Source organism: Pan troglodytes, chromosome 10 (genome assembly GCF_028858775.2).
Source record: "Pan troglodytes isolate AG18354 chromosome 10, NHGRI_mPanTro3-v2.0_pri, whole genome shotgun sequence".
NCBI classification, from domain to species: domain Eukaryota; kingdom Metazoa; phylum Chordata; class Mammalia; order Primates; family Hominidae; genus Pan; species Pan troglodytes.
The window spans coordinates 85,641,005-85,653,462 of record NC_072408.2 but is presented as its reverse complement, the minus strand read 5'-3'; the positions used below and the strand labels follow the sequence as shown (position 1 = coordinate 85,653,462).

The 12,458-nt window shown below is 32.6% G+C and overlaps 1 long non-coding RNA gene across 1 annotated transcript in view; it reads left to right on the top strand.

Annotated features, from left to right (window-relative positions):
* Nucleotides 1-1,123: 1,123 nt before the first annotated feature.
* The window catches only part of LOC107967777 (uncharacterized), a 32,502-nt gene continuing 21,167 nt past the window's right edge, over nt 1,124-12,458 (top strand). Inside the window, exon 1 of the long non-coding RNA XR_001708495.3 lies at nt 1,124-1,252. This is a non-coding gene — a long non-coding RNA (uncharacterized LOC107967777). The remainder of the gene's footprint in view (nt 1,253-12,458) is intronic.

Sequence of the window (12,458 nt, the reverse complement as noted above, 5' to 3'; positions counted from 1 at the left end):
TTGAACACACAGAGAATTATAGTTCAGCTGCTTCATTCAACTTATTTGAAAAGTGTGTCCAGAGAGACTAATCGAGTTACCCAAAGCCATAGAGGGTTGAGTGTGAGTGGGAGAAGAGTCTGTGTTTTCAACAAAATAAAACTATTTTAATAATACAATTGTGAAGAGAAGGATAGTAGACAATCAAAACCTCTACTTTGAAATTTGATTCTGCAGTGGTTCTTAGTGTTCTGATAAGGGCTGAAAAATACATTTGATCCTTTCTGGGACACTTCTGGATGGCTTTTTGCAGAGCGGACCATATGGGTTTGCTTCAATATTTTATGCAATCTGTACTACTTGTTCCTAGTTCACCTAATACTAAATAAAGCACCATAAATTGGTGGACTCCTAAAGGAAGGTTCATTTATTGGACATTGAACTAATAAAAAGGGTAAGGACACCAGGTTTTCTGCCTCTGGCCCCAGCAGAAATGTCTGTCATGGATCTGGGCATACTTCCATTTGTATATTTAAGTCTTTTGGATATTGAAGACATGCTAGAGGTGATAGGGACGTGAGTGATTGTTCTCTGTCTGTGGGCATGCTTTCACTCCAGGTGGCGGGAACCTACTATGGGTGCAAAAAAACGACATCTCCTGGACCATAGATGTCCTGGATGTGTGTCCCCACATCTATCCTAAGTAGAACTGAATAACTAGATTTGAGTATCAGGAAGCCAATGGTATAAATAAAAACAAACATTTTTGCAAAACCTGAGACACAGAAATGTTAAGTAATTTTTTGAAGATCACATGGTGGGAGACTCCCCCTCTTCCATGCCTTCAAATGCCATGGCTTGATAATGTTAATAGACACTTAAGATGTATTAAAAATAGCTGTGACTATTTCAAGGACTACCAGTCTAGTTGAGTAGACTCTAGAAATACTGAGTAACTTGAAAGATTTATGTAGGAACAGTTTGAATCACATCTATTAATATAAGTATCACATCACCACCAAGGGAAATCCATGAAGCTAGAGTAGGGATATTTTTCCAGTCACTCTCTTTAACCAATGAGGCGACTGAGTTTTAGCTATGGGCTTAAGAAATCTTAGAACTTCATTATGAAATAGTATGCATGCTGTAAAGGTTAATAATAAAGCCACCAGTATACCCACAATCCAGCTTCAGAAATCAAGTATTAAGGTAACATTTGCCATCACCTATTTCTCTCCCCCATCTGATATTTCTCCCTAGCTGCACAACCAAGGTAACTACTATCTTGTGTTTACCATTATACTGCTATTCTTTATAGTTTTACCATGTATATTAGTTTTACCTGTTTTTGATGCTTTATACATAGAATCATGCTTTAATATGTACGTCTGACACTTGCTTTCTTAGTGAAAGAGTAAAATTTGAGATTTATTTATGTAACTGAAATTATTTTATCAATTTTTTTTTTTTTTTTTTAGACGGAATCTTGCTCTGTCATCCAGGCTGGAATGCAGTGGCGTGATCTTGGCTCACTGCAACCTCCGCCTCCTGGGTTCAAGCGATTCTCCTGCCTCAGCCTCCCAAGTAGCTGGGATTACAGGCACCCACCACCAAGCCTGGCTAATTTTTGTATTTTTAGTAGAGATGGAGTTTCACCATGTTGGCCAGGCTGGTCTTGAACTCCTGACCTCAAGTGATCTGCCCGCCTTGAATTCTCAAAGTGCTGGGATTACAGGCGTGATTGTGTTCAATTGCATTACTTTTTTTTTTTTTTTTAGATGGAGTCTTGTTCTGTTGCCAGGCTGGAGTGCAGTGGCGTGATCTTGGCTCAGTGCAACCTCCGCCTCCCAGGTTCAAGCGATTCTCTTGCCTCAGCCTCCCGAGTAGTTGGGACTACAGGCAGGTGCCATTACACCCACTTATTTTTTTTTTATTATTTTTAGTTTCACCATGTTGGCCAAGATGGTTTTGATCGCTTGACCTTGTGTTCAGCCCGCCTTAGCCTCCCAAAGTGCTGGGATTACAGGCGTGAGCCACTGCGCCCTGCTGCGTTAATATTTTAAACCCATTCTTCTGTCTTTAGATATTTGCATTATTCTGATTATTTTATATTACATACAATGCTGTTATGAACATTGTCACACATACATAAGCTTCTCTTGGGTAAGCTTCTCCTGTGGTAAGAATTGGATCCACGTTTTGTAGATTGGAAATATTTATAATTTAAGGTATTTTGTAAAAACAAAATAGCCCCAAATTAGGCATTGATGTTTATATTTACTTGGAATAAGAAAATAAATCACAACAAATCTTAATAATTTTTGTCAGTGTGGTGGATACCAATGATATATTTTTGAGATTTAAATTTATATTTTTCTTATACTGAGAAATTTGAGAACAATGTCACATATTTATTGGTTCATATTTCCTTTTCTGTGATATGCCTTCACAGATCTTTTGCCCATAATCTATTTATTTTTAAATATTTCCTTTCGATTCAGTGGAATTTTTGATAGTCTGAATATTAATACTGTATTGGCTACTATATACTATTGATATCTTCTCCCAGCTTGTGGCTCATATTTTGAATTTTAGGGAGGTTTTTTCTTTTCATATGAGAAATTTATTTTAGTGTAGTCCAATTCTATCATTTTTTCTTTATATTCTCTCTAAGTTAATAAAATTTAATCATTTTATATTTGCTTTCCTTTTCTAAAAATAATTTTTATTTATGCTATAAGACATAATCTAATTCCATTTTTCTACACGAATGATCAGTTTCCCAGCAGTTATTGAGAACCTCTTCTTTCCCCATCAACTTTCAATTCTAGCTCTATCATTTTTTCATATATGCACATATCCGTTTCTAAAAGTCTTCATTCTATTTGACCTCTTTATTCCTGCATTAATAGCATACTGCTTAATAATGTAACTTTCTAATATATTTTAATATCTGAAAGAGCATTTCCCCACAAATTCTTGCTTCTACTTCCAAAATGTTTTGATTATTCTTAATCTTTAACATGCTCATATATATTTTAGAGTCCCCTTGTAAATTTCCAGCAAAACGAAAAGCTGCTTGATCTATTGCTATCATTTATTACTTTTCAAAATTAATTTTGAGGAAAATTGGCATTATTTTGACTTTGATTCTATCAATCTGGCTTATAGTTTCATTATTTGGTTCTTCCTCTAAGCATTTCAATAAAAATTTAATATATTTTCTAATAAAGGCAAGGCACATTTTTTCCTAGATCTAATTTAATACCAATTTTAATGTTGTAAATTCTACTATTTTAAAACTTATGTTTCCTCATAAAAATGAAATAAATTAACTTCTATAGAGGGATTAAGTATCTAGCAATTCTGTTTTCTAATTAATAATAATAATTTGCAGATTTTAACAATTTTCTCTAGAGACAAACATAAAATCGATGAAAAGTAGCTTTTGTTTTTTTCCAAAATCTATCATTTTCAGTTTTTATGCTTACTTATTGCATTGGGTTGATTATCCACTTAAAGTAAGGACTCTTATTATCTTCCCTTTAAGAAAAATGCTATAATATGTTACCAATAAATCTAATGTTTGCTGTAGGGTTTTAGACAAAGTTATTTATTAGGGTAAGGAAGTTCTCTTCTATTTTTGGTTTACTTTTTAATTATTGTAACCATGAATGGATGATGAATTTTGTCTAGGTTTTTGTTTGTTATTTTGTTTACACATACTGAGAGGGCAAGTTTCTATCAATTTGTTAATGTGGTTTACATGATTTATATCAACGTGTATTTTTGTTGTTGTTGCTTTTGAGACAAAGTCTCCCTCTGCTACCCAGGCTGGAGTGCAGTAGTGTAATCATAGCTCACTGCAGCCTTGAACTTTTGGGCTCAAGCAATCCTCTTGCCTCAGGCTTGCAAGTAGCTGGGACTGTAGGTGTATGCCACCATGCCTGGCTAATTTTTTAGTTTTTGTAGAGGGAGGGTTTTGCTTTGTTGCTCAGGCTAGTCTATAACTTCTGGCCTCAAGGAATCCTCCCACCTAAGCCTCCCAAAGAGCTGGAATTACAGGCATGAGCCACTGTACCTAGACAATGTGTATTTTAATTAAATTACATTTGCATTTTTGAAATAAATGAACTCTAATATAATGTAATATTTTTAAATCAATTACTGGATTTCATTTGATAATATTCTGTTGAAGCGTTTGCATTCCTATTGTCTTCTAAGATGGTACTATAATTTTTCTCTTGAGCTATACTTGCTGGTTTTGATATCAAGGTTACTGTAGCATCATAATAAAATATATTGGGCATGTGTTCTTTTTCCTATGTAGTACAATGTTTCACATTTTGCCTTTATGGATGGTTTGTTTTGTGTCTACTGTAAGAAATCTTCCTTGACTCCAAAGTTGTAAAGACAGTTTCCTGTATTTTCATCTAAAAGCTTTGTTTGTTGCTTTTAACATTCACTTATGTACTCCATCTGGAATTACATTTTATGTATGGCTTTAAGTTGGGGTCAAGATTTTTTTTTCAATGTGAGTATCTAGTTGACCCAACAGGATTTATTAAACTGATCCTTTGCTCATTTCACTGCAGTAGCAATTCTCATCAATCAATATGCAACAGGTCTTCTTCTGTTAATAGAATCTATATCTTGTTCAATTGGTTTACTTTGTCCTTATGACAATATTGCACTATCTTATTTAACATTGCTGCTTCATCATAAGCCTTGAATTTGGTAGTATGTTTTCATACTTTGTTGATTTTTTCCAAGACTGCTTTGACAATTCTTAGTCCTCTGCATTTCAATATGCTTTTTAAAATTAGTTTCACAATTTTCACGGAAAAATACCTGCAAAAAGTTTGTTTTAGTTTGGCTGGGTTCATTCAGTTTCTTTAATATATGGATTTAGAGTTTCAGTCTATAGTTAGGGCCATTAATCTTTGAAATATTTCTTCTGCCCACCTTAAACCTATTTTGTTTTTAATAAAGATTTCACTTATACATATGTTAGACTTCTTAATATTCTCACAGTTAACCAAAACTTATATATTTAACTTTTTCTTTTTCTTTGTTTCAGTATGGGTGTTGATAATTTTATACCTATGTCACTTTATACACTGTTCTTTTCTTCTCAGTATCTTATTTGATATTTAGTTAGCCTATCATTTTTCCTTTTAGATAGTGGGCCTTTAACTTCAGAATGTTGTTCTGTTTCCTATCTTCTATTTCTTTCTCTGTTATGTGTTTGTTTACCTTTAAATGCTTGAACTTATAATAGCTCTTTTGAAGTCCTTTTTGCTAATTCTATCATCTCTGCTATTTCTGTTATTTTTCTATTAACGATTTTCCTCCTAATCATAGAAAGAAAAATACAGGGCATTGTGAATATTATATTGTTGAGCACCTGAGCATTGTTGTGTTCTTTTGAAATGTGTTGAATTTTATATTGGCATGAAGATTTATTTATCTAAGATCAACTTGTTCATTTTAAGGTTTATGTTTTAGCTTCATTAGAGTGCATCTAGAGTAGCCATTACTATAGGATTACTGTAGCTTTCTTCCTAAGGCATGACCTCTCTGAGGTCTCCACTAAATGCTCTGGGTGTTCAGCAAGGTTCCTCTGCTTGAGTAGGTTAGAAACTAATTATTTCTCTGCCCTGTGTGAGCTGTTGAATTCACACCCTCATGAAAGTTCCCTTTTTCCCTCATGTGGATCTTAGTATTCAGCCAAAGAGTCAAAGTAATCTCTATGCTGGCTTCAGGATCTCTGTTCCATCTCTATTTGGTGCCTTTTCCAGTACCCTTCCCTGTTAATTCCAGCTGCTTCAGACTGTCCGAACTGGTCTCTTTTGAGTCAGACAAACCCAGAGGCAAACTGAGTTTGCACTGCTTCAGTTTCTCCTTTCTAAACCACAGTCCAGAAAGTGCCTCCAGACAGAATTTCAGGATGGTTGTGACACTCTTTTCTTTCCCTATTTTGGGGAATGCAGTTATGTATCTCTTGTCCAATATTTGAAAGCAGTTGTTTCATATATTTTGTCCAGTTTTCTAGTGTTTTTATGAACAGAATGTAAGTTGGGAACTTGTTATTTTGTCATGGCTAGAAGTGAAAGTTTTTCATATTTGCTTTCATTTTAATGAATGTTTTCACTGGGTTTAGAATTCTGTGGTCAGTTATTTTCTTTCAGCATTTAAATATTTCATTTTATTGTTTTCTGTTGAGAAGCAAATTATCTATTTTTTTGTTCTCAAAATATAATATTTCTTTTTCACTCTGATCACTTCTGAAATTGTCTGTGTTTTACAGTAATTTTATTAACTTATTTCAATTTGTGGTTTCCCTTTGTTTGTCCTGCTTTGGGTTTACAGAGCTTCTTTAATATATGACTTAATATCTTCCCTCAGTTTTGAAAATTTTATAGTCACTTTATATATCTTTATATATTGTTTCGTTTCTTTTACTTTCTCTTGCTCTGGGACTCCTATTATATGTATGCTAGACCTTTCTTACTGTGCTCTACCTCTGTATTATAGTATTTCTGTATTTTCTATTCTTTTTCTCTCTGTATGCAGTCTTTATTTTCTCTATGGAATTATGTTTAATTTAATTGTTATGTCCAATTTCTGTCTTCTACTCTATTTAATCTGTTGTTTAATCCATATAATACTTAATTTAATTATTATATTTTTCAGTTCTAGAACATCCATTTCATTTTTTTTTTTTTTTTAATGGAGTCTCACTCTGTCACCAGGCTGGAGTGCAATGGCATGATCTCGGCTCACTGCAACCTCTGCCTCTCAGGTTCAAGCGATTCTCCTGCCTCAGCCTCCTGAGTAGATGGGACTACAGGCACATGCCACCACACACGGCTAAATTTTGTATTTTTAGTAGAGACGGGGTTTCACCATGTTGGTCAGGCTGGTCTCAAACTCCTGACCTTGTGATCTGCCCACCTTGGCCTCCCAAAGTGCTAGGATTACTGGTGTGATCCACCAAGCCCAGCCTTATTTAATTCATTTTCATAGACTCTAATTCTATTTTATTACACCTTTCCTATATTTTCATGCTCTCCTTTTTAATCTCCTTTTTTGACTGTCAATCTTGATTATTTTTTAAAAAATGCTTAACCATTAATTACAATATTTTTATCACTTGTATCTTTGTGTTTCTTTTTTTTTAACCTTGGATTGTTGTCATTCATTTTTTTTCTCTCAGCATACCTTAATATTATTTTTCTTTAGAATGCATCACATTTTTCATTAAAAATATAGAGCCTTAAAATATATTCATCCACAGAGAATTTATCTTTTCCTCTGGTAGGTGGATAGAATAGAGGCTGTTCACCTTAATGTATTAATGAGCTGAAATAAATAAAAGTTGAGTTTCAAATTTTGATAAACATTCCTGTCAACCTTAAGATGTAGTCTTTATTACATTGAACTTTATTACATTGAGTCTTTGGGTAATTGATTTAATAGTTGTGCTAATCAAGATAAGAAATAAAGGAAGCTAATGGTTCAGGTTTTGGGTATGTTCAGTTGGAGATGTCTTCAAAGGATTTGTATGTGACAATAGTAAATACATAATTGAAACTAAAGCGGAAATTTAAACCAGAAATATGTATTTTAGATTCAGGCAGCTATGAATGAGCATTGAAGTGATAAAAGTAGATCAAATATATAGTGATGGAAAATCAAGAGCTAAAAATGAAACCTTGGGAAGATTATAAAATTTAATAAGTAAATAAAAATATGAAGCTCTTAAGTGAAACTGGAGGAGGCAAATTTGTGCTACCAGATCGACATACCCCAGGTGTTCAGTCTAGAGAGAGATTCACATAAAAGAAAATAGTCCACACTGGCAGATAATATGTACTTAATAAATGTTTACCAAATCCATGAGTAAGGAGCCAAGAACTGCAAGTACTTTAGTAACTTTAGAACTGTAGATGAGTATACTGGGGTTCTCAAAATAAATTTGAAATTTTAGCCAGGACTTACATTACGAAGGACAAACCTTGAGCATCTACAAATAATAAAGAACAACTAAAAGAGAGAAATATAGTCAGATTTTCTTTTCAATGCAGAAAATAAAATGTGGAGTATGGATTTGAGAGGGAGATTACAGGATTAGACATGAATTGCCGCTTCAGTGGTCTTTTGTAAATAAAATTTTTGTGAAACCCAACAGCACCCACTTGCTTATGTGCTGTCTATGGCTGCTTTCAGGGTGTAACAGCAGAAGTAGGTAATTGATACAGAGGTTATATGACCTAAAAATCCTAAAATATTTACTCTCTGGTCTTTTACAAGAAAAGTTTGCTGGCCTTTAGCCTCAGCATGTATGTGAACCCGAATGAAGTCAGTGATAGTAAATGGATAACATGGAACACACTGGGGAGATATTTAACAGATAAAATTAAGACTTCTTCAGGTCTGAGGGCAGAGGTGATAAAGGAGAAATATAGGAGGATAGCAGATTTCTGACTTAATTGAAAATTTTAAATTAGTTGTTAACTAAGGTCCAAATACAGAAAAATTACATTTTAAAAAGAATGTCAGTTCAATGTGGGAGTTGTGAAGTTTAGGTTGCCTATGGAAAGGAGATATGACGGTGTTTGCATAGGCCAAAAATATTCAGCTCTGACAATCAGGTACAGGTTCGAGATAGCACTTTGAAGAGGTTGTTTATTTGTGATCAAATTCATGGAACACAATAAGAAAAAAGGGCTCTTGCCATTTGTACTATTGTTCTAGCACACAATTTTTAACAATAAGGTAGAATACTTGTATCTCACCATTAACCCTGTTTGCATAAGCTTCTTAGAGCATAATTTTATATAAAGAAAAAAAACAGGTACCTTTATTTATAATAAACAAATTAATAAATTATAATGAAAAGTTTATTTGTAAGATGGTTGCTTACTAAATATGTATATATGTATATATACAGACACACACACATATATAGGGGTAGAAGTAGAGAGAGAGAGAGAGGGATTGTCATAATGCTCTTCTAGAGGACTCACAAAGGCCTATACAATCCATTATACACCTAAAGCTTAATAATAATAATTCATATTAACTATTCCAACCACCATATGTAATACTGCTTCTACAGGAGAAAAACATCAGTGCAATATGTCAGAATATTACAAAAATATTTTCAAAATTTGCATATTTTATGATTGGAATACTTTGTATGTTACAGAATATTTGTACCCATATCATCTTATTCTCATAGCCTTCTGATCTCATTTCCATTGGTCCCACTTTACAGAGGATGAAATTAACAGTCAGATTGTTTAAAGGTCACAATAAACATTACAGAGCAATTAACGGTATAGGAGTGTAACTTGCTTCTACTGATGCTATGTCTATTGCTTTACCTAGTTTACTTCTGTATCATCTACATTGATATTGTCAGAGTAAACTGTTGATGCCAGGCAAAATCCAGAATGCAGTAGCTAGGAATAGTTTCACGCTATGCCAGTAAAGCCTTAAAAAATATTAGGTATAGCTAGGCAAAGGCAGCTATTTCAATTCATTGATCAGAAAAGCTGTTCCCAAGGGAAGAAAAATCTGCAGTGGTTTTAGCTTAAATAGTAAGAATTTAACATTCTGGTGTTGGGGTGATGATAGGGCAAGCTGATTCTGGGCATATCTAACAGACCAGAGGATTTTGGAACTGATTAGAAAAAGGTTAATTAGGAGAAGGTCAATGAGAATGAAAATGGACTGAATTGAAAGAAAATTCAGAGCACAAGTTGCAAAGAGCTAGTAAAAATGGTGGTTCAAGTGAGTTTGAATTGGTCTAAAATTTGGGAAATTAACTTTGTTTTGCTGCCTATTCCTAAGACTATAGGTTAGGTATTTATTGGTCAAAGAATTACTTTCTTAAAAATTTAGGTGCATACAATTGAGATTTCTATGATTTTATTTTAATAAAATGTATCTGCAAGATACAGGTTTCTTTTCTCCTTTTTTCTTTTTTTTTTCTTGAGATGGAGTTTTGCTCTTGTTGCCCAGGCTGGAGTGCAATGGCACAATCTAGGCTCACCACAACCTCCGCCTCCCGGGTTCAAGCAATTCTCATGCCTCAGCCTCCTGAGTAGCTGGGATTACGGGCATACACCACCACGCCCAGATAATTTTGTATTTTTACTAGAGACGATACAGCTTTCTTAAGCATTTTATCAAAATTATGCCAAATGTCTTGGCATGTCTAATGTAAACATTCGTGATGAAACCATAAGAACTTCATATCATCTATTCAATGAGTATTGCTTACAATGGTTTTATTATTTTCAAAATTCCTATATTTCTCTGCTTACATATGGGTTTCTTAGCTGAACAATTTATGTGTTTATATTTTTACGTAAATGGAACAGTTTTAAAACATAAAAAATTGAACTGGAAATTAAATATCATTAATACAATGAGGTGCATTTTAATCTCAAATTTAATGTGTAAGATTTTAACTATTATATGGTACTTTAAAATATTTTGTAGCAATTTATGTATTTGCAAACTACACACTTAATAGCGCTAAAATTAAAATAAACAGTCTATATTGTTAATGTCTGTAGAAGTTGAAGAACATTTCATTTTTAAATATAAAATAATTTATGATTTAATTATAGCATTTTTTTCCTTCAAATTTATCTGAAACAACTATTTCTTTATATACTTCCTCAAGTTTCACCCTTATGTTTTCCAGGCAACCCATCATAAAATATAAACCTATTTTATATTCTTTCTGCATATTAAAAATTTTTTCTTCGGAATGCCTGAGAATACATTTTGTTGTTTCTTTGCTTTTTAAAAAATAGTTAGAGGTTTAAGTTATCTGTCCTTTATAATTGTAAGCTTAATATTTAGTAAGGAGCTAATACATGAAACTTATGGAGAGATTTATAGAAAGTGGTTGTGTGTCTGTGGGTCTGCAGCCAAGGGTCTGGTTATGGGTCTGAGGGCATTATTAGGAAGAAAAACTAGGTATAGAATGGAGAGATATGAGGAAAAGCTAGAAATTGCCAAGTTCTTTATGTTACACATTTGTCAGTTTCTGTCAGATATCACATCTGAGTATGAGGACCTTCTGTGACCAATAGCTGCAACTTTACTTCTTTCTTTCATATATTACACAAGTAACACTGAACCAACTCTCTATTTACATCATACATAGAAAGAAATTCTGGAAAATAGAATTCCCCTCTAATTAAATTCACATAGGAATTTGTATGTGTGTCTGTGTGTTTCTAAATAATGAATAAATCAACATGTCATTATTTGCAAATTACATTTTTCTATATGCAAAAAATTTTTAAAAAGGATAAGTGGTCTTAAATTTAATAAACAGACAACCAATTTTTGGATAAATGATCAATATGCAAAAATAAATAACTTCTCTATATATTAGAAACAGATAATTATAAATAATATTTAAAATACCATTTAAAATAACATCAAAGAACATTAAATATTAAGCCTAACAAAATATGGTTATGACATCTATATTAAATATTATAAACATTGCTGAGGAAAAATAAAGAAAATGGAAAAAATATCATATTTTTATATTAGAGGAATAAATATAAATTTCCCTTATGCTGATTTACAGCACAATTAAATACCAATTTTAATGTAAGTTGACAAGCTGATTAAAAATGTATATGGAGCTCTAAAGGTCTTATAGTAGCCATAAAACTTCTTGAAGAAATTTAACTGAATTGAAAAGCTTATACTACTGTGTATAAGGATTTATTATAGAGCTTCAGTAATCATAACAGTGTTACTGGTAAAAGAATATGTGAATAGTCCAATGGAATTGAATGCAGAGTCCACAAATACTCCCACATAAGTGTACAGTCATCTGATTTATAACAAAGGCACATCTACAATTCAGTGGGAAAAAGGATTTATGTTTAATATATAATACTAAACCAATTGGATACATGTATCTAATTGGATAATTGGAATTGGAACATAGACCTAAATGTGAAAGTTAAACAGTAAATCTTCTGGTGTAACATATAGAAAAATATCTTCACATGGTACAGATAGGCAAACATTTCTTAAATGGAAATAACTAAGTATTGATGGAAAATTGACATAATGAACTTTGTTAAATTAAGAACTTCAGATCATCAGAAAACATTATTAAAAGATTGAAAAGGCACATCGCAAACTGAGATAAATCATTTATACTGCACATTTCTAATAAAATACTGAAATCTAGAGCATTTAAAGAGTTCTTAACTGTGCAGAACGCATAAAATAATAACTATTAAAGGAAAATATTGACAAATTATTCTACCAATATTAAAAATCTCTTCAAAAGATACTTAAGAAATTAAATAGGCAAGCCACATTGGTACCCAAGAGATATGAACAAATCCTAAAACCCAATAATAAAAATATAGTTAAGCAATTTAAAAAATGAGGAAAGATTTCAACAGACATGTCACAAAAGA